A 24,203-nucleotide genomic window follows, 5' to 3' on the forward strand; every position below is an offset into this window, starting at 1 on the left:
ATAGTTATGGTGGTTCATGGTTCATGGTGTCGTAGAGCACAGCAGGGCGTAACAGGGTGTGGCAGGGCGTTGGCCGGACATAGCAAGTCGAAGCCGGGCATTGCAGTGCGTAGCAGGGTGTAATAGGGCACAGCAGGGCGTAGGGCATGACCACGGCGACAGCTGCCACCATGATGTAGGTGCCATCATGATCCAAGATGATGATGCTGGGCGGAAAAAGAACATAAGGACTCCGGGGAATAAGCTCCCCGGAGCTTTGTTAGTAACAAGCATTTCTGTGACACGAATACACACAGATGGAAAGAGAGAGGAGAGAGAAGCTCAGTGTGTCCAAGGAGGTACCCCGGTAGTCTAAAACTATAACCGCATAACTAAGAGCTGCAGAGAAGGGGAGATAAGGAGGCTGTGTTCCATGATTGTGGCTACACACCTTCCCCCGCCGGTCTAGGCTAACGCTGCGACTCATTACTCCCTAAGTATATGTAAGCTTTCTATGGGAGAAGCAGAGATAGGGTGGGGGTGCGCCATGACTGTGGCTACACACCCATCCCCGCCGGTCTAGGCGAACGCTGCAACTCCTCATACCCTAAATATAGTAAGCTTTCTATGAAGAGAAGCCGAGATAGGACGGCGGTGCGTCATGACTGTGGCTACACACCTTCCCTCGCCGGTCTAGGCGAACGCTGCAACTCCTCACTCCCTAACTATAAGTTATAAGTTTTAGCGAAGAGGAGAGTTTTAAGTTTACTCTTAAAGGTGGTGACGGTGTCTGCCTCCCGAACCCAGACTGGGAGCTGGTTCCACAGGAGAGGAGCCTGATAGCTAAATGCTCTGGCTCCCATTCTACTTTTAGAGACTCTAGGAACCACAAGTAACTCTGCATTCTGGGAGCGCAGTGCTCTAGTGGGACAATAAGGTACTATGAGCTCTTCAAGATATGATGGTGCTTGACCATTTAGAGCTTTGTAGGTCAGGAGAAGTATTTTAAATTCAATCCTGGATTTTACAGGAAGCCAATGCAGAGAAGCCAACACAGGAGAAATATGATCTCCCCTCTTAGTTCTTGTCAGAACACGCGCTGCAGCATTCTGGATCAGCTGGAGAGTCCTAAGAGTTTTATTTGGGCATCCTGATAATAGGGAGTTACAATAGTCCAGCCTGGAAGTAACAAATGCATGGACTAGTTTTTCAGCATCGTTTTGAGACAGGATGTTCCTAATTTTGGCAATGTTACGAAGGTGCAAAAAGGCTATTCTAGAGGTTTGTTTTAAGTGGGCGTTAAAGGATATATCCTAATCTACTGATGATTTGATTAATAAGCGCTACTGCTGCGCATTTGGTTATTAATCTGAGGTCGGGACCACTGAGCCCGATCTATTTCTGTGAAAGCACCTCTGATCACAGTGCATTTTGTTGATAGGAATGTGCTGAATAATGTAGCTAGTTGGTGTGAAACTGTAAATGCTACATTGCTTTTCTCCCACGGGGGAGAAGTTCGTTACTGTACTGAATGAGAGGGTGATCACTGTCAGAACCTAATCGAAGATCAAGATCCTTTTCCCCTTTCTCTAAATGTACGTTCTCTCCTCTTACATGCTAACCGAACACACAAACACACACACACACACACACACACACACACACACACACACAGGCGCTACTGTGAGCAGCTAGCCTTGCTAGTTTTCCACAGTCACTCACAAACAAGCTAATCGGCTAACACATAGCCTCCGGCGGTGCTTCCTCCACCCTCTTGAACGCGTTGCCTAGCAACTGCGTGGTCTCGTCACCTCCCCCCTTTCCACACACACACACACACACACACACAGACACACACACACACACACAGAGACATGATCACCACATGTCTTGGTTGTTTTATTTTGGTTGTAGGTTATAAAAGGTATATAGGTTTTGATTGATCAAAGAATTATTGATTGGCCATTGATGATTTTGAAGTTAAATGAATTCTATTATACTTTAAAGAGCAGTTGTTTGTGATTATTGGTGTATTTGTTATTACAAATGTAATTTGTAATAACAAGCTGGTTAAACAGGTAGTGCTCAAATTCACCCTTTCTTGTGTCCCCTTTAAGGCTACAAAGATAAATTAATTAATTAATTCAGATCTGTATTTTAAAGGGAACACCTATGACACTATTTCACAGCTCAATTATTGGTCCCTGGTTCCAGGGTGGTGCCCCGTTGATTGATTGATTGTCAATTTGCTAAAGTTATTAATACCCATATTCGTAACTTTATTAATATTGATACAACATCTTTGATCATTTGCCAATAATTTAATCTGTACCCTACCAATTCCCAACACACCTCACTATAAATTAATATTTTGCACATACTATTTTATTTACTTTTTTAAGAATCCCATTCATTTCCTATGGAAAATGGTTTTTTTGCTCAATACCTTCCAAGTTATGGGACCCAAACACCCCAAACCAATACAGACCTGTTCTGCAATATGGTACTAAAAAGACACACCTCACTATAAATCAATAGTTTGCATCTACTATTTTATTTTAATTTTTTAAAGAATCCCAATAATTTCCTTTGGAAAACGGCATTTTGCTCAATAGCTTCCATGTTATGGGACCCAAATACCCCAGACCAATGAAGAACTGTTCTGCTATGTGGTAATAATCAGACATACCACCTTGCCAGTGTCCTTTCCTATGCTGTGTTGTGCCGGGGAGGCAGCATAAAGGAGAGGGATGTTGGGTGACTTGACAGGCTGGTAAGGAGAGCTGTAGTTGGCATGGAGAAAGACACTGAACATGATGCTGGCAATCCTTGATAATGACTGTCACCCACTACACAACACATTCAACAAACAGAAGAGCATTTTCATTAGCAGACTTTTGTCACTGTCATGTTCATCAGACAGACTAAGAATGTCCTTTGTCTCCTTGGCCATTCCGCTTTACAACATGTCACAGAAGGAGAGGACAGAATTGGACTTTTCAGCATGAGTCTAATTTCTGGCCCCACCACCACATCACTTTGCCTTCTCTCTGATATCCCATATATATTAACCCCACTCCACAGTCTGGACTGTGATCCTTACATTATTTGCAATCTGTACCTATTTTTGCTTTATTTTAACTGTTGCTCTAGTTTCTTACATTACATTATCTTCTTAAACCATTCTCTATGTTTACACAATGTCCATACTTCTCGATAAATTCTATTTAACAACAGTGACAGCTTTGCACTGATTATATCCCTACACTGTTTACTGTTTATTTTTTGTACTTTTGCACTACCACTACTACACACAATCAACCATAGCACCTTATCATGGTCAGGGCCAGTCCTTAATAGGCCTCTGTAATCACTTCACATGCTCTTTACTTTCTACTTTTTTGTGAGTGATTCTTGATTGATATGTGCGTGAGATATGTACGGTGGCTGACAGGGGCAAATGCCCTGCAACTTAAGAAAACATGCAAATAGACAAAACAGCAAGAAAAGCAGACAAACCCCGAAAACAAATGCAACAAAAAAAACCCCGCTGCATCCAGATTACACAACGGAGGTTCTCCAGGCCTCAAGAGGGAGCAGCTAAGTGGATCAGCTTGATTTTCGACCCCACAGAGAGAGAGAGAGAGAGAGAGAGAGAGAGAGAGAGAGAGAGAGAGAGAGAGAGAGAGCGCGCCGGGACACGTTCAAGCTCAGAACGGTGTGCACGCACACCGTAAGTGATCAACAAAATAAGTGATCAATCTGTATTCATATTGTGGAGCAATTCGCTCTTGAAATACAAAAAAACAACAACAGACAGGATTTATAGTCCCTCCCTGTTTAGTAAGCCAGCCAATTTGAGGTCTAGCTTTGTAGAGACCGTGGGATTTATCAAACTGAATAAATCCCACCCGCACATATAAACACAAAACTGCTTTGCTAACTCCATCGTGTTGTAAGTAAGACATCTGCTGAAAAAGTTATTGTATTGTATATATGTACATATGTAAGTATGAAGACATAGCAGACCAGAAGCGAGCTTTTATTTTGAAAAGTCGAAGCTCGGGGACGGCACCAGCCGGGAGGGCATGAGACGGGAGCATAGACTGTATATTATTAATATATTATTATTAATAATAATAATAATAATAATAATAATTTAATATACAGTCTATGGATGGGAGGCATGAGACAGGAGTTCTCCAGGCTGCAGCCATACCCGACTCTAATAATAATAATAACTCTAATAAAAAGGCAAGAGCGCTCTCCCCGTGGGGTCGAAAATCAAGCTGTTCCACTAGCTGCTCCCTCTAGAGGCCTGGAGAACTTCCGTTCTGGATGCAGCGTTTTTTTGTTGCATTTGTTTTCGGGGTTTGTCTGCTTTTCTTTTTGCATTGCTTCTTTTTTCGGGGTTTGTGTGCTTTTCTTTTTGCATCATTTCTATATTTGCAGCACGTTTATGTATTTGGTTGAGTTGTGTGTATTTGCAGCGCGTTTGCTGAATGCTGCGCATGTGTTGTCAAATTAATGAAGTTGTTTTCTTAATTTGCTTGTGTTTTGTCTATTTGCATGTGTTTTCTCAAGTTGCAGGGCGTTTGCCCCTGTCGGCCACCGTAGATATGTGTGCATTTGTGTGTATATGTATATGCTGCTAAAATAGGGGGGTGACAGATCATAATAAAAAGCAATGGTTCAATATAAGTTGGCTATAAGTATAACTATAGGCCTAAATCTAAGTAGGCCTACAGCGTAAAAAAAAAAAAATCCTGGGTTCATAATCCACAATGCACGTTGACTGAAATCCTGAGGACCAGTAGGTGGCGAACATGAGCTCGAATGACAGTGACCAAATGTACATGAAGAAAACGTTAGAGCACATGGGAGAGGAGTTGAATTGACTACATGGCAGTTGATGATGGGGCAGTTCAAAAGTGGCCAGAAATAAAAAGGAAAGACCTCTGGCAAGAGGCAGGAGGAAGAGATAACATTATCAAATCTTTAATTTCTCACACATTTAGTGAGAATGTCTCTCCAGAACAGTGGTCCTCTGTGACACAGAAAATCTTCAGAAGTGGTTGAGGATGATTTGGCAGCATGACAGACAAGGAGTCCGCACTGAAGTGTTGCAAACAAGTAGGCTCTCAACTAAAATGTATGTTGTAGGTAGAATTGTAACTGTCCAAGACCGTGAGAAAGGCTGTTAAGGGAGGCTTATCGTTATGCTACTGTAGCTAACAGCTAGGTGCAGGTGGTGATGCTTCAGTATAGGCTATTGCTAGCTGTTTAGATCAGTGGGGGATGCCTCGTAGCACTGTCAAACTGCCAGAGCATTTAACACTCCCAGGGCCTTTTGATCAAACGAAAAGAGTACCAACCTTTGAACAATCATTAAGGGGGATGACCAAACAAATGCAGATATGGATGTCTTCTGCGGCCCCACTACTGCGTTTGGCCCCTAGGAGCCTCAAAATAGGCTGGAAAAATGACGTAGATCAAACGAAGGAGGTACCGCATGAAACCAACATCCCACAGAGCCCCAAAATGCTCATGCCAGACAAATGACCCGCTGCAAAGAGCCTGCCAGAAACTCCTCAAATGCAGCCCCTTCATAGAACATCATAGGCCTACAATTGACCTAGCATAAATATTGGAAATACCACATTGAAACAGAGGGCCCGCCAGACACCCCTCAAATGTGCCGCCCTTATTGTCTTACTGTACAATATCAGATTTGGCAAAAAGGAAACATTTTAGGGAGAAAACTACTTAAGAGGCCAACAATGAGTAAGACAAGTATTTTGCAAGCTGACAACCTGGCTAGAGTTAAGGGGTTAAACATTAATACTGGATAGGTTACCAGCTTGTACCCAGAGGTGTTGCAATGTCAGTTTTGGCCCCTTGACTAAAGTAATGCCACTGTCTTTCCAGTAGCAGTGCAAATCAACTCAGCAGTTGCAGTTGTTTTTAAGAAAAATAACACATTGTTTAATTATATTTTAGATAGTAATGACATTGAAACTTTTAATATTTATGAATAACATTACTTTGAATTTCTGTTTGGATATCATCATATTAAGGGAGAGAAGATGATGAGAGAGAGACAGGTAATACAGACGTCAAGGTTCAGAGACATCAAGGGACAACACAGCCACCACCAACAGTTGAAAGATACAGGGGAAGTGACAGTGAAGACAAACAAAATTCAGAGACAAAGACAAGGGAGAGAAAAGTACAAACAGCTGTTCAGTCTCGTGAAGACAGTGATGGCACAACTGAAGGAGACGACACAGGGACAACACAGCCACCACCAACAGTTGAAGGATACAGGGGAAGTGACACTGAAGAAAAACAAAATTCAGAGACAAAGACAAGGGAGAGAAAAGTACAAACAGCTGTTCACTCTTAGTGAAGACAGTGATGGCACAACTGAAGGGAGCGAACTGTCCAATACATCCACACAAAAAATTTAATAAAAAAGGAGGTGCAAAATATTAATTTAAAGTGAGGTGTGTTTTATTAGTACCACATAGCAGAACAGGTCTGCATTGGTCTGGGGTGTTTGGGTTCCATAACTTGGAAGCTATTGAGTAAAAAGCCATTTTCCATAGGAAATGAATGGGTTTCTTTTAAAAATTCAAATAAAATAGGAGGTGTTACTTCATTAACCGCGTCACAGGACACGCTGTAAACACCTCAGGAAACCCTGCTTCATTTTTGTCAGGCTTACTACTAGCCAACGGCGTTGGAGCCACAATAACACTAGGTGCTACATCAGCCCACACCCGGCTTCCCGCTATATCGTTTCTCAAGATCATTGTAACACCATACATGGGCAAACCCAGCCGCACGCACACATGAAGAATCTTCAATCCCATTCCAAGCACCGGAATAAAAGAACCCGTGTATGTTTCATTCGAAAATGGCAAGGCTGAAGCGAGAATAAATGAGTCAAAAGCACCAGTGTCCCACAAAATTTTCACGTGCATTATCTCCTCACTCCCCACCAAAGAAACCGCACCATCAGTAATGAAAGGCAAGTAAGACTGCAACTCCGGGCTAGACACATCTAGATTCAACTTAATGGAAACTTCAGAGACCGGTGCAACCAACACTGCTGGCTTGGGGCCTAAACCAGCTCCAATCTGCTTGGCTCTAGAATCTAAAGCATAACATTTTCTTTTCCAGTGCCCACGTTTCTGACAATAATTGCAAATTTTCTCAGATCTACCAGCACCATGTCCCATTCTCTGGTCCAACCCAACTGGTCTTCCTAGACAACCAAACCACTCACCCGCAGACGCAGAATCTTCTACATGTCCGCTGCCACCACGAACAGTAGAAAACCCACTACTGTGCGTCAAAACAAAGTAATCCGCCAAAGCAGTGGCCTTAGACGCTGTCCTAACGGCTTGCTCCTTAATATAAGTTACAAGGCGCTCAGGTACAGAGTTAACAAATTTCTCCAGAACAATCAGCTCTCACAAAGCCTCATACGTGTCAACCCTAGTAGCAGCACACCAACGATCAAAATGAGTAGATATATCACGAACAAACTCTAAATGAGACGTGTCACCTTTCTTCCAACTCCTAAACCGCTGGCGATACGCTTCAGGCACCAGCTCATATGCGTTGAGCACCACAGCTTTCACCAACTCATAATTCACACAATCACTGTTGTTAAGAAAAGAAGACGCCTGCTGAGCCCTCCCGGTCAATAAACACTGTAATATTAAAGTACGGGTGGAATCAGACCACCCCCGAGCCACAGCCAAACGCTCAAACAGCGAGAAGAATGTCGTTAAATTTGGGAACCAACCTCAAATCACTCAAATCATCTACAGGCTGCGGAATCACACTTGAAACCGATGGATTATCAGGGAGCAGGACATCAGCAGGAATTTTGCCATCTCTAATCAAATCCAGCTTCTGCCTCTGCAACTCAAGTTTTGCCTGCTCAGTCTCTTGCCTTAATTTCCCCAATGACACCACCTTTTCCATTTCAATACCCTGTCGCATTTTCTCAACTGCAATATCTTTTCCCTTCTCTAACTGAATACATACCGTAAGTAATTCCTTCTGGTGCTCAAACGTCAAGCCCGACGCAGCCTCTGTAGTTCCCAAGACATCCATCTTGGCCTTCCAAAATGGCCTTCAAAATGGCCCTCACCGACTCTTCGACTCTCTTATCACCTACATCAACGTCATAATACTCCGCGATCCTGAGTAACTGATCCTTAGTACACTGATCCAAAAATCTCTCAGTAGGCGCCCCTACAAACGCCTTTACAATTTCGTCCATATCCAACAACAATTCACACAACAAAAGGAACGCGTTGAACCCACTAGTGCGCAACAGAGGAATAAACAGCCTCCAGACTGTGCTTCCCAGCTCGCTAACTGCCAAACCAAAAATCTGACTAGGTAACTCCACCCTAGTCTTCATGAGGTGTAGCGGTGGGTATATATGCACATAAAGCCCGCTGGGCCCGGAAAAAGCGACCAGATACTGGCAACTCTCCCAGAGCCACAGAGGTGCTCCCGAGCAGGTTTAAGGGAAAGAGAAAAAGGAAGCTCTAACCGCCGTACCCCAACACTACAACCCCACCCCGACAAAACCCAAAGGGGAAATGCCGCTTAACCTACCAGTAGAACCACTCCTACAGATAATGCACACAGGTGGATTAACACTTACCTTCCAATGACGTAGCGAATAACCACAATCCGAAGACAACAGGACAGATGGAAAAAAAATAACAAAGATAGCTTCAACCACACAACCAAAACCAAACTAAGCAAAACGTTGCAAATGTGCCTAAACTCAAGACTACAAAGTACATCTCCCAGAGCGCAGAAACGGACCATATAAGGTTACATACGTCACAGACACGTGGGGAATCCCCCACACCCGGCGTCACTTTCACAGGAGGACGCAAATTGGCTGTCTCCACACACAGCCGCTCAAATCAAAACGACATGTGCCCTCAAGCAAACAAAGCGCTCAACTAAACCAAATTGCCTCAATAGCATCTAACTAGGATTAACTAAAGAAAACCACGAACAAGGTCCTGGTTTTATACTCACGGCAAACGAGCCCCCAACTTGTTACGACCGGCTCACAGGCCACAACAAAAAAGAGGGAGATGCACAGCAACGTAACAATAATGAAGTGACAATGCGAAGTTAAATGCAGGCGGGGTTAAATAATTTTGGAGGACCGCCCAGGTGATCACAGTCCGCTACACCTGCAAGATAACAAGACAAACCACAGTACACATGTACGACAGACCCAGGGCCGTCACAGGAGGTGCAAAATATTAATTCATAGTGAGGTGTGTCTTATTAGTATCACATAGCAGAACAGTTCTTCATTGGTCTGGGGTGTTTGGGTCCCATAACATGGAAGCTATTGAACAAAAAGCCGTTTTCCATAGGAAATGAATGGGATTCTTTAAAAAATTTAAATAAAATAGTAGATGCAAAATATTATTTCATATTGAGGTGTGTCTTATTAGTACCATATAGCAGAACAGTTCTGTATTGGTCTGGGATGTTTGGATCCCATAAAATAGAAGCTATTGAGCAAAAAGCCGTTTTCAATAGGAAATGAATGGGATTCTTTCAAAAATTGATTTCCATGATCCGTGACTAATTTGGCAGCAGGGATTTAAATCTTTAACCAGTGCTGGAAAGGGTCCACAACTCACCGGTACAGAGTACTGGGTTGGTACTTCAGATTTTTGTCCCCATAGTACCGTTACTTCTTACTGCGTACCGCCACCTCCTGCAATGAGTAGGTAGCACCTTAAACACATAGCAGCTTAACACTGAGAAAACAGAGCTACAGGTGCTGGTCATATCATTAGAATATCATGAAAAAGTTGATTTATTTCAGTAATTCCATTCAAAAAGTGAAACTTGTATAATGTATACATTCATTCCACACAGACTGATATATTTCAAGTGTTTATTTCTTTTGTTTTTGATGATTATAACTGACAACTAATGAAAACCCCAAATTCAGTATCTCAGTAAATTAGAATATTACTTAAGACCAATACAAAAAAAGGATTTTCAGAAATGTTGGCCAACTGAAAAGTATGAACATGAAAAGTATGAGCATGTACAGCACTCAATACTTAGTTGCCTGAATTACTGCAGCAATGCGGCGTGGCATGGAGTCTTTGGCACTGCTCAGGTGTTATGAGACCCCAGGTTGCTCTGATAGTGGCCTTCAGCTCTTCTGCATTGTTGGGTCTGGCGTATCGCATCTTCCTCTTCACAATACCCCATAGATTTTCTATAGGGTTAAGGTCAGGCAAGTTTGCTGGCCAATTAAGAACAGGGATACCATGGTCCTTAAACCAGGTACTGGTAGCTTTGGCACTGTGTGCAGGTGCCAAGTCCAGTTGGAAAATGAAATCTGCATCTCCATAAAGTTGGTCAGCAGCAGGAAGCATGAAGTGCTCTAAAACTTCCTGGTAGACGGCGGCATTGACCCTGGACCTCAGAAAACACAGTGGACCAACACCAGCAGATGACATGGCACCCCAAACCATCACTGACTGTGGAAACTTTACACTGGACTTCAAGCAACGTGGATTTTGTGCCTCTCCTCTCTTCCTCCAGACTCTGGGACCTTGATTTCCAAAGGAAATGCAAAATTTACTTTCATCAGAGAACATAACTTTGGACCACTCAGCAGCAGTCCAGTCCTTTTTGTCTTTAGCCCAGGTGAGACACTTCTGACGCTGTGTCTTGTTCAAGAGTGGCTTGACACAAGGAATGCGACAGCTGAAACCCATGTCTTGCATACGTCTGTGCGTGGTGGTTCTTGAAGCACTGACTCCAGCTGCAGTCCACTCTTTGTGAATCTCCCCCACATTTTTGAATGGGTTTTGTTGCACAATCCTCTCCAGGGTGCGGTTCTTCCTATTGCTTGTACACTTTTTTCTACCACATCTTTTCCTTCCCTTCGCCTCTCTATTAATGTGCTTGGACACCGAGCTCTGTGAACAGCCAGCCTCTTTAGCAATGACCTTTTGTGTCTTGCCCTCCTTGTCCAAGGTGTCAATGGCCAACTTTTGGACAGCTGTTAAGTCAGCAGTCTTCCCCACGATTGTGTAGCCTACAGAACTAGACTGAGGGACCATTTAAAGGTCTTTGCAGGTGTTTTGAGTTAATTAGCTGATTAGAGTGTGGCACCAGCGGAGCGCGCTCCAAACCACTTTCAATTAATAATTTATGCAATAAGAAGCTACTCTTTGTCTGTCTTAATCAGTTGCATGTTTTCATACAAAAGGAGCTTTACACACAACCTTGTCACAGCAAAAAAGTCAAGCCCTGAATGTATGTTATGAAATGCATACAAAACAAATTTTAAGTGAAATATTACCAAGACATGCGTATAAATATAAATATATCCAAGAGAAATGATCATATCATGCAACTGCTGAATTAGGGTACCTTTTTTGGTCCAATTCAGTTGACGATAGGCAAGACTTTACAATTCTCATTCAACTATGTAAATTCTTAGTCTGCTACACCTGTAAATCAGCCTACCAACCAGCGGCGGCAACTAACTTAAATCAAATTAACTTTAACAAACATCAGTATGTTCACTGTTCCAGCAATCACCAACTCTGGTTTGGTTGAGATAAATCCTTAATTCACAGATTAAAAATATGTCGGCTCCACGCCCTGTTTCATCGTTGTCAGTCAGTTTCACTGCCTGCTGAGCAGCGGCTTGTTGTTGTGAGGCAGACCATAAAATTAGCAAAATAAAATGGCAAAAATCAGCCAACAAATTGCTCAACCATACTAACGTTTCTTCTCGTCTAAATTTTTCAAAACAATGTAACTGTCCAGGCTTCTTTCTGAAGTGTCCTGAGATAACTTCTGTTATGATTTGACACTATAAATTAAATTAAATTGAATGAAGTGGCCGTGTCTTCATCTAAAGTAGGTTAGAAAAAAAACGATAGACGCCACAGCAACTGTCACTTTCTGCCACCAGTAAGGCTCTGCCCACTAAACACGTCATTGTTGTTTACAGCTCAAAAGGTCAATAAGTATAAATAATTCAGAGTTTTTTTGTCTGACATGCCCTAGTTGGAGGATTTTTCTGCATTCAGAACCTCAAGCAAATTTGATAATGAGTCTACGCTGAAAGTCATAATCAGGTACCATCCCATGCGGCCTGAAAACATATGCCACAGTTTATTCTTGCTGAGCTGTCCTCGTCAAGGGACTTCAACCCAGAAAAAGACTGTACTGTCAGGTTATCTAATATTTGGTCAAATTGCTTCAGGGACTCTAACCTATATGGCTTTATTTACCAAAGATACAGTAACTCTGCACCTGTGCTCTTACTGAACAAAACATCCCCGTAACTCTGATGCATAATGTTTTATTCTATATCCAATATATCCAATATTATCTATAAAAAAGAGGTTAAGTTGATGGCTTCTAAGGGACTCTGCAAACACCCACAACAATTCTCCTTTCCTGCCTGAACCTCTGCTGACTTGTTTGACACTAACACTTGATGAAAGCTGATTATTAAGTCCTTTTAATAGGTCTCATCGCAAGGTTCAAAATATATGACTCCCCTCTGCCTGCTTGAACAAATGCCCCAGAAGCACCACGTAATTTCAGCAAATGACTCTTAGGCAAATGAGCTCTTTGATCCAGTTACTGTTGGGCGATGAGAATTACAGCAATGACATGTCAGGCTGTGCGGGATTTCGGGTTCAGCTGTTGTTTTCGAGTTCATGCAGAACTCGCTTGTTGAATAATCTGATGTATTGTGGAATGAAACTGTGACTAACCTTATTGCCTTACTAATTTAACAACAGTATTTATCAAAGAACTACTCAAAGAGCCACATGGGATTCACATTTTTGTCACAACCAAAGATGTCTCTGAGGAATGGTGCTCTGTGATCTTGATAAGATATAAGTGATTATTTTATCAACCATTTCTGTATTAACTGATTCCATGTAATGATTGGGTTGCAATTATCACTTTGTTCTGAAAGGTATTTTGCAGCTCTTCATTGTGCACGTTAGGAAGGGATCTTTTAATGACCAGCATGGAGAGGAGGTATCACTATAGCGACCAATAACTCTTTTATATGTTTTTATTGAGTTTTACATATATAACAGCAATAATACCAGAAATAGGACAGATTTACAGACAATTTAAATTAAAACAAAATTAAAATTGACAACTACAGTCCAAACTGAAAAAAAACTAGAGGGGAGGTTGAAGGGAGGATGGGGGGGTATCGGGACCTCAATCAGTCACACTGGTACATGGTAGGCTGTTAAAGTGATCCACGAAGTGTTGCCATGTCATATAGTATTTAGCCATAGAGCCCTGAAATGTAGATCCAACCGTACGGAGTGCGACGTGCTGACGTTTACGGTGTAAGATTATGTGTTAAAAATGTGACCGTCGACCAGTTCTGGTCTGGCCCAAAAGGCCAGATACTATCTGACTCCAATTCGAGGGTCACTACACAATGTAAGTGTTCGTTTAAATGGTAGACCAGAATCAAATCAAGACACAGGATTTGCTTTAGATAATTTATATCAAAGCTTTAGTGAATGATATTGCTGAGTCTTACTTCTTACTTATTGCGAAACACATCTTAGACACAGCTCCATTGTTGTCTCTGCTTCCCCTGAGTAGTGCCAATATCCCGCACTCCCTTTATAGGTGCTTTCCAACCGGATAGTACTTGTACTTTTTAGAGGAAAAGTACACTTCTAAGCAGTTCTAAGAATTACTCTCCCCCAAAATCTTTTTTTCCGTTTGCATTCCCACTGGCCAAGTGGCCATATGGGACTGGTAGGAGGGGTAAGGGAGTAACGCAAGCACTGCAACGGTCTTTGCGGGTGAGCCGCAGGACACGCTTGTGGAGTTTAACTCCGAAAAGACAGTTAACCACAGGTTCCCGTTAATCTTATGATGGACATGTGTTGTGATATTTAAACAAACGAACCGTCAACAGCGAAATAAAAGCCTCTTATTTACGAGAGCGGTCTGAGAGACCTCCAGCTTACCGCGAGGTGTCTGAGCATGACAAGCTAGAGGCCGGGGCAGGTGCTTGCTGACTGTCGCCTCACTTGATGGAGCTTCTGAACTCTGAAAACTTTGAAGCAAATTGTCAATTCGGCATAAATTTTCGCAAGACTGCCTATATTCGAAATCTAAACAGTTAATTTCTCGCCTAAAACATTGTCAGAAGTGAATTTAATGATGAATAAGATGGTGAAAATTGTTAAAAATGTTCCGTTGTTGCTCTGTCTGCAAGTTTCCGAGTTGGCAGTGGGCGTGACTCATAAGTTCGACCAATCAAGTACACCTAGGAAAAGGGAAAAGACCCTGCTCTGAAGTAGGAGCTAAAACAGTACGCTAACTTAAAAATCCCCAAATTTTTCCTGTCGGAACACGACAAAAAAAGTGTTCTAGGAAGGTTTAGTTCTAAGAACTGCAAAAAAACCTCCGGTCGGAAAGCCCCTATTAATATCTTATCACTTTAAAAAGACCAGATGGCCTCTCATAACCAAGAGAAGCAGAGACGACAAGGTCAGCTCATGAACTCTAAAGCCTCTCACCTTATTCTCACAAAAATATATCCTACAATGCTAAGCGTATTGTCTCACATCCGGTGTTTCCGTGTACAGACGCTAGTTTGCTGCTTCAGCAAAGAAAATTACTCAACTCTGCTTTATTGTTTAAAATTAGCGGCTAATTGCCTGGATAGCATTTAAACTAGGCCTACACTTGCTTTGCTTAGAGCCCGCATCAACGGGGCATAAGCATAGCATTTGTTTAATTTAGCGGCTATTTGCCTGGATTGCATTTAAACTACACCAGTTTACTCAAGCACTTATAGCTATCTTCTCTTGCAGCGACTGCCTCGCTGATTTCACAATAGTTGGAACGCTGCTAGCTACTTTAGCTTAGCCATTGGCAATGGCTCATTCCTCTACCTCTCCTACTCTCTCTTGCTCTGTGTGTCAAATGTTTAGCTATTCCTCTGCCTCCTTTAGTGATAATGATAAAGATATATGTAATAAATGTAGTTTATTCGCTGCTCTGGAGGCGAGGTTTAGTGAGTTAGAGGCACGACTCTCCACCATGGAATCAAAATCGTATGCTTCTGCAGCTAGCCAGCGCCCCGTAGCTGGGGCGGGCCAACATGTTGTAGCTTCTGTTAGCAGTCCCCCGGCAGACCCTGAGCAGCCTGTCAAGTGGGTGACTGTCCGAGGGAAGCGTAGCGGTAGTTCTAAACCAGGGAGTGTACATGGCTGCGGTCGCTCTTAACTGGAGCATCCTCGCCTTTCTAACATGTTCTCCTTACTCAGTGATACACCCGATGAGAAGCCAATTTTGGTTATTGGGAGCTCTATACTGCGATATGTGAGGTTAGCGGCTCCAGCGGCTAGTGTCATATGCGTCCCAGGGGCCAGAGCGGGCAATGTAGAATCCCATCTAAAGCTGCTGGCTAAAAATAACCGTAAATACAGTAAGATCATACTTCACGTAGGTGGTAATGATACCGTATTACGTAAATCGGAGATCACTAAAATTGATGTTAAGTCACTTTGTGCATATGCAAAGACAATGTCGGACTCAGTAGTTTTCTCTGGACCCCTGCCAAACCTGATCAGTAATGAAATGTACAGCCGCATGTCATCTTTCAATCGCTGGTTGTCAGAATGGTGCCCAGCTAATGATGTGGGCTATGTGAATAACTGGAGGGAGTTCTGGGGAAAGCCTGGTCTCATATCAAAAAATCTGACTGAGTCTATTATCGGTCATAAATCATGACAACTCAAGTTTTATATTAGTAATCAGAGGTGCAGTGCAATGCGCTCCTCTGGGCTTCCGTTGGAGCAGTCGCCCATTCATAGTCTAATAACCACGGTGTTTGTCCCCCTGACTCAGATCGGTTAAATCAAAGGTAAACAAAAGAGGGGCTATACTTAACAACCTAATTGGAATTATATATATATAACCTCGGGACAGACCCAGGCTCTTGGTAGGAGGTGTCTGACGATGGCGGTTGGGGGTGTAATGAACAGTGGCAATAATAGTCACAATAAAGATAATGGATCAGTGACTAGAAATAGTAGCTGTAGTAGTTCATGGCATAGCAGGGCACTGCAGGGTGTCACAGGACATAGCAGGGTGTAGCAGGACGTAGCAGGGCACTGCAGAGTGTAGCAGGTGTAACAGGGCATAGCAGGGCGCGCAGCAGGACCACGGTGAATGGCTGCAAACATGATTTAGGGGCCACCCTAATCCAAGGAAACATGCTGGGCGAAAAGAAAACCTATGGACTCCAGGGAAAAAGCTCCCCAGAGCTAGGTTAGTAAAAAGCATTTCTGGAACATGGATGCACACAGATGGAAAGAGAGAGGAGAGAGAAGCTCATTGTGTCAAAGGAAGTCCCCCGGCAGTCTAAAACTATAGCAGCATAATTAAGGTTAGAGACAGGTTAAGGAGAAGAGCCTGGTCGGGCTAGAACTCCCCCCAACCAGATCGGGCTGTACTGGCCTGTCTCCCTCTACTTTGATTATCTCATTGATTATATGGTAGATGAATCTAACGACTATGAAGAGAAGCAGAGAAGAGAAGGGGTGTCATGTCTATACACGCTCCCCCGCCAGGCTAGGCGAACGCTGCAACTCCTCACTCCCTAACTATAAGCTTTATCGAAGAGGAGAGTTTTAAGTTTACTCTTAAATGTGGTGACGGTGTCTGCCCCCCGGACCCAGACTGGGAGCTGGTTCCACAGGAGAGGAGCCTGATAGCTAAAGGCTCTGGCTCCCATTCTACTTTTAGAGACTCTAGGAACCACAAGTAACTCTGCATTCTGGGAGCGCAGTGCTCTAGTGGGGCAGTAAGGTACTGTGAGCTCTTCAAGATATGATGGTGCTTGACCATTTAGAGCTTTCTAGGTCAGGAAAAGGATTTTAAATTCAATCCTGGATTTTACAGGAAGCCAATGCAGAGAAGCTAATACAGAAGAAATATGATCTCTTTTCTTAGTTCTTGTCAGAACATGCGCTGCAGCATTCTGGATCAGCTGGAGAGTCTTAAGGGTTTTATTTGAGCAACATAATAGTAAGGAATTACAATAGCCCAGCCTGGAAGTAACAAATGCATGGACTAGTTTTTCAGCATCATTTTGAGATAGGATGTTCCTAATTTTGGCAATGTTACGAAGGTGAAAAAAAGCTGTTCTTGAGGTTTGTTTTAAGTGGCCGTTAAAGGATATATCCTGATCAAAAATAACTCCTGGATTTCTGACAGTAGTGCTGGAGGACAGGGCAATACCATCCAGAGTAGCTATATCTTTGGATAATGAGGTTCGGAGGTGTTTAGGGCCCAACACAATCACTTCAGTTTTGTCTGAGTTTAACATCAGAAAATTGTACGTCATCCATGCTTTTATATCTTTGATGCATGCTTGGAGTTTAGTTAACTGACTAGTTTCGTCTGGCTTAATTGATAGGTATAATTGGGTGTCATCTGCATAACAATGAAAGTTAATTGAATGTTTCCTAATAATATTGCCAAGGGGAAGCATATACAAGGTAAATAGAATTGGTCCAAGCACTGAGCCTTGTGGAACGCCATGGTTAACTTTAGCCTACCTGGACGATTTATCGTTAACATTAACAAATTGCGATCGATCAGATAAATAGGACTTAAACCAGCTTAGTACGATTCCTTTAATGCCAACTTAGTGTGATTCCTTTAATGCCAACTAAGTGTTCCAGTCTCTGTAACAGGATGGTATGGTCAATAGTGTTGAATGCAGCACTAAGATCTAGTAAGACAAGTACGGAGACAAGTCCTTTGTCTGAAGCAGTTAGAAGGTTGTTAGTAATTTTCACCAGTGCCTTCTCTGTGCTATGATGCATTCTAAATCCTGACTGAAAGTCCGCAAATAAGCTATTGCTATGTAGAAAATCACATAGCTGATTGGTAACTACCTTCTCAAGGATTTTGGAGAGGAAGGGGAGATTAGATATAGGTCTTAAGTTGGCTAAGACCTCAGGATCGAGGGTGGGTTTTTTCAGAATAGGTTTTATCACAGCTACTTTAAATGACTGCGGTACATAACCTGTTAATAAAGATATATTGATCATATCTAGTAGTGAAGTGTTAACCACGAGTAACGCTTCTTTAAGTAGCCTTGTTGGGATGGGGTCTAAGAGACAGGTAGTTGGCTTCGCTGAAGAGACCTTTAACATTAATTGTTGAAGGTCTATAGGATAAAAGCAGTCTAAGTATATGTCAGGTGTTGTCGTTCTTTCTAGCAGTCCTGCGTTTAAAGGTGAACCATTAGAAGTTGAGGGCAAAAGGTGATGAATAATTGTTATAATTTTATCATTAAAGAAGCTCATGAAGTCGTTACTGCTCAGAGCTATAGGAATAGATGGCTCAGTAGAGCTGTGACTATCTGTCAGCCTGGCTACAGTGCTGAAAAAGAAACCTTGGGTTGTTCTTATTTTCTTATATTAATGATGAGTAATAGTCTGATCTGGCATTTCTGATGGCCTTCCTATAGGTTTTTAAACTGTCTTGCCAATCTAAACGTGATTCTTCCAGTTTGGTGGAATACCATTTACTTTCAAGTTTTCGCGAGATTTATTTTAATTTGCGAGTTTGGGAGTTATACCAAGGTGCTAGTTTCCTTTGCTTCATCATCATCTTTTTGAGAGGAGCAACAGAGTCTAAAGTTGTCCATAGCGAGGCCGTAGCACCGTCTACAAATGTATCAATTTGGGAGGGACTAAAGTTAACATAAAGGGCCTCTGTTATATTAAGGCACAACATTGAGTTTAATGCTGTTGGAATATCTTCCTTAAATTTTGCTATAGCACTGTCAGATAGGCATCTAGTGTAAAAGATGTTATCTAATTTTGTATAGTCGGGTAGTGAGAATTCGAAAGTTATTAAAAAATGGTCTGATACTAAAGAATTCTGCGGAAATACTATTAAATCTTCAATTTTGATGCCATCTGCCAGCACAAGGTCGAGGGTATGGTTACAGTGAGTGGCCTTATGCACACTCTGACTAAAACCAATTGAATCTAGTAGTGAGTTGAAAGCAATACTAAGGCTATTGCTGTCAACGTCCACATAAATATTAAAGTCACCTACAATAAGTACTTTGTCTGATTTAAGGACTACACATGATAAAAACTCTGAGAATTCAGATAAAAATTCTGAATACGGACCTGGAGCTCGGTAAACAACAACAAATATAATTGGCTGTAATGATTTCCATGTTGGATGTTGAATATTAAGAACAAGGCTATCAAACGAATTATAATTAAGTTTAGGTTTAGGATTAATTAACAGGCTTGAATCAAATATGGCTGCAACTCCCCCTCCTCTGCCTGAGCCTCTAGGATTTGAGTATTATTATGACTGGGAGGAGTGGCTTCATTTAGACTAACATATTCTTCATGGCCCAGCCAGGTTTCAGTAAGACAGAATAGATACATTTTATTATCTGATATCACGATATGATATATCGTTTACCAATACTGCTTTAGAAGACATATCTAATATTTAATAGTCCACATCTAATTTTCCTATTCTGTTCTATCATTGCAGTTGTTTTAATTCCAATTAGGTTGTTAAGTATAGCCCTTCTTTTGTTTACCTTTGATTTAACCAATCTGAGTCGGGGGACAGACACTGTGGTTATTAGACTATGAGTGGGCGACTGCTCTAACGGAAGCACAGAGGAGCGCATTGCACTGCACTTCTGATTTCTAATATCAAACTTGGGTTGTCATGGTTTATGACCGATAATAGACTTTTTTTATATGAGAGCAGCTCCGTCCAAAGTGGGATGAATGCCGTCTCTCCTAATCAGACCAGGCTTTCCCCAGAACGCCCTGCAGTTATTTACGTAGCCCACATCATTCGATGGGCACCACCCCGACAACCAGCGGTGGAAGGATGACATGCGGCTTTACATGTCATCGCTGATCAGGTTTGGCAAGGGTCCAGAGAAAACTACTGAGTTCGACATTGTCTTTGCATATTTGCACAAAGTGACTTAACATTAATTTTAGTGATTTCCGATTTACATAATCGGGTATCATTACCACCTACGTGAAGTATGATCTTACTGTATTTACGGTAATTTTTAGCCAGCAGCTTTAGATAGGATTCTGTATCGCCCACTCTGGCCCCAGGGACGCACACGACCACAGCCGCTGGAGCCACCAACTTCACGTTTCGTAGTATAGTGCTCCCAATAACCAGAGTTGGCTTCTTAGCGGGTGTATCACTGAGTAAGGAGAAACTGTTAGAAAGGCGAATATGCTCTGGTTTAGAGCGACCACCGTCATATGTACTCCCCGGTCTTTCATATAGTCACCCACTCACCCGGCTGCTCGGGGTCTGCCGGGGGACTGCTAACAGGAGCTACAGTATGTTGGCCCGCACCAGCTACGCTAAGCTAGCTAGCTACAGAAGCATATGATTTTGATTCCATGGTGCGGAGCCATGCCTCAAACTCACTAAGCCTCGCCTCCAGAGCAGCGAATACACTACATTTATTACATGTATTATTATCATTAAAGGAGGCAGAGGAATAGCTAAACATTTGACACACAGAGCAAGAGAGAGCAGGAGAGGGAGAGGAATTAGCCATTTCTAAATGGCTAAGATAAAGTAGCTAATAGCGTTTTAACACTTGTGAGATCAGCGAGGCAGTCGCTGTAAGAGAAGATAGCTATAAGTGCTTAAGTATGACTGGTGTAGTTCAAATGTAATCCAGGCAAATAGCCGCTAAATTACACAATGAAGCAGAGTTGAGTAAGTTTTTTGCTGGAGCAGCAAACTAGCGTCATAACACTGGAACACCGGAAGTGAGACAATACGCTTACCATAAACATCAGTACGTCAGTGTCCAGAATGAAGAGATGTTAAAACAAACCACTGCAACGATAGAACAGAATAAGAAAATTTGATGTGGACTATTATATAATAGATCTCTTTCTTCTAAAGCAGTATTGGTAAACGATTTGATATCAGATAATCAAATTGATATATTCTGTCTTACCGAAACCTAGCTGGGTCATGAAGAATATGTTAGTCTAAATGAAGCCACCCCTCCCAGTCATAATAATACTCAACTAAATTATAACTCGTTTGAAAGCCTTGTTCTTAATCTTCAACATCCAACACAGAAAACATTACAGACAATTATATTTATTGTTATTAACCAAGCTCCAGGTCCGTATTCTGAATTTTTATCTGAATTCTCAGAATTGTTATCATGTGTAGTCCTTAAATCAGACAAAGTACTTATTGTAGGTGATTTTAATATCCATGTGGACATTGACAGCAATAGCCTTAGTACTGCTTTCAACTCATTATTAGATTCAGTTGGTTTCAGTCAGAGTGTGCATAAGGCCACGCACTGTTTTAACCACACCCTCGATCTTGTGCTGGCATATGGCATTGATATTGAGGATTTAATAATAAATTATTTCTGCAGAATCCTGTATTATCAGACCATTTCTTAATAACTTTCGAATTCTTACTACCCGACTATACGAAATTAGATAAAAGCTTCTACACTAGATGCCTATCTGACAGTGTTATAGCTAAATTTAAGGAAGATATTCCAACAGCATTTAACTCAATGTCATGCCTTAATATAACGACGACCTTTGTGTTGCACTCAACTTCTAACAGTTCACCTTTAAACACAGGACTACTAGAAAGAACGACAAGACCTGACATATACTTGCCATCTACCTGTCTCTTAGACCTCATCCCAACGAGGCAACTTAAAGAAGCGTTACCTGTGGTTAACACTTCATTACTAGATATGATCAATATGTCCTTATTAACAGGTTATGTACTGCAGTCATTTAAAGTAGCTGTGATAAAACCTCTTCTGAAAAAACCCACCCTTGATCCACCCTCTTTGCCAGGTATAGACCTATATCTAACCTTCCCTTTCTCTCCAAGATCCTTGAGAAGGTAGTCGCTAATCAGTTATGTGATTTTCAGACAAAGGACTTGTCTCCATACTTGTCTTATTAGATCTTAGTGCTGCATTCGATACTGTTGACCATACAATCCTGTTACAGAGATTGGAACATTTAGTTGGCATTAAAGGAATCGCACTAAACTGGTTTAAGTCCTTTTTCTCTGATCAATCTCAATTTGTTAATGTTAACGATAAATCCTCCAAGTACGCTAAAGTTAGCCATGGCGTTCCACAATGCTTCCTTTAGGCAATATTATTAGGAAACACTCAATTAACTTTCACTGTTATGCGGATGACACCCAGTTATACTTGTCAATCAAGCCAGACGAAACCAGTCAGTTAACTAAACTTCAAGCATGCATTAAAGATATAAAATCCTGGATGACCTACAATTTTCTGATGTTAAACTCAAACAAAACTGAAGTTATTGTGCTGGGCCCCAAACACCTCCGAACCCCATGATCTAAAGATATAGCTACCCTGGATGGTATTGCCCTGTCCTCCAGCACTACTGTCAGAAATGTAGGAGTTATTTTTGATCAGGATATATCCTTAAACGCCCATCTAAAACAAACCTCAAGAACAGCTTTTTTTCATCTTCGTAACATTGCCAAAATTAGGAACATCCTGTCTCAAAACAATGCAGAAAAACTAGTCCATGAATTCGTTACTTCCAGGCTGGACTACTGTAATTCCTTACTATCAGGTTGCTCAAATAAGTCCCTTAAGACTCTCCAGCTGATCCAGAATGCTGCAGCACGTGTTCTGACAAGAACTAAGAAAAAAGATCATATTTCTCCTGTATTATCCTGCTTCTCTGCATTGGCTTCCTGTAAAATCCAGGATTGAATTTAAAATCCTTCTCCTGACCTACAAAGCTCTAAATGGTCTAGCACCATCATATCTAGAAGAGCTCTTAGTACCTTACTGTCCCACTAGAGCACTACGCTCCCAGAATTCAGAGCTACTTGTGGTTCCTAGAGTCTCTAAAAGTAGGATGGGAGCCAGAGCCTTCAGCTACCAGGCTCCTCTCCTGTGGAACCAGCTCCCAGTCTGGGTTCGGGGGGCAGACATTGTCACCACAGAAATGCTTGTTACTAACCTAGCTCTGGGGAGTTTACTCCCCGGAGTCCTTATGTTTTTTCTCATATTTCCTTGGATTAGGATGGCACCAAGATCTTGGTTGCAGCTGTCGCTGTGGTCCTGCTTCACTACACCCTGCTACACTCTGCGGTGCCCTGCTGCGTCCTGCTGAACCCTGCTGCGTCCTGCTACGTCCAGCTATGCTCTGCTGTGCCACGCTACATACTGTAACACCGTGCAGTGCCCTGCTAAGACAAACTGCTACGACTACCATTTTTAGTCACTGTTACATTATCTTTATTGTGACTATTATTGCCACTGTGACTGTGCACCGTCAGACACCGCCTATTAAGAGCCTGGGTCTGCCGAGGTTTCTTCCTAAAAGGGAGTTTTTCCTCGCCACTGTCGCACTATGCTTGCTCTTGGGGGAATTACTGGAATTACTAGAATTGTTGGGACTTTATAAATTATAGAGTGTGGTCTAGACCAACTCTATCTGTAAAGTGTCTTGAGATAACTCTTGTTATGATTTAATACTATAAATAAAATTGAATTGACTATGATATCTTAACTTTTAAGTGTTTGGCCTTTATTGACAGGACAGCTGAAGAAATGAATGGGGGAAAGACATGCAGCAAAGGGCCGCAGGTCAGAGTCGAACCCGGGCCCGCTGCGTCGAGGAGTAAACCCTCTATATGTGGTCGCCCGCGCTACCAACTGAGCTATCCAGGCGCCCTTAACTCCTCTACTTTTAAATGTGCTATTACTTCTCTGATCCAACGGGCACATGAGGGCAGAGTGTCACACTTCACTAGGACAGGAACCCAAAAGCAGACAAGGACAAGGTAAGTAGAGTGGTACGTGGAAGCAGGGGAATCCAGCTGGTGAGGCAGTGGGTGGAATTGAGTCGGCTGACGGATTAGTGCAAACTCAGTAATAAAGGTGATGCAGACGACCAGACGGTGATGGAGAGAATCTTCCAGGTCCCAAAACTGAAGACAGAGGAACAGGCAGATTAGCAACGGTAAAACGTCACAAAAGAGCAGAACAACTTCTCAAACTTACTAACTGGCACTCTAGCAAACATACTGGT

General features: G+C 42.2%; 3 pseudogenes; 2 read left to right on the forward strand and 1 right to left on the reverse strand.

Moving 5' to 3' along the window:
• The first annotated feature begins 14,961 nt into the window (after positions 1-14,961).
• Positions 14,962-15,819, forward strand: LOC144524267 (uncharacterized; annotated as a pseudogene).
• An 871-nt stretch (positions 15,820-16,690) lies between these two features.
• LOC144524268 (uncharacterized) lies at positions 16,691-19,768 on the reverse strand (annotated as a pseudogene).
• A 915-nt stretch (positions 19,769-20,683) lies between these two features.
• On the forward strand, positions 20,684-23,718 carry LOC144524269 (uncharacterized; annotated as a pseudogene).
• The last annotated feature ends 485 nt before the right edge of the window (positions 23,719-24,203 follow it).

The sequence above is a fragment of the Sander vitreus genome, chromosome 10, assembly GCF_031162955.1.
Source record: "Sander vitreus isolate 19-12246 chromosome 10, sanVit1, whole genome shotgun sequence".
Taxonomy (NCBI): domain Eukaryota; kingdom Metazoa; phylum Chordata; class Actinopteri; order Perciformes; family Percidae; genus Sander; species Sander vitreus.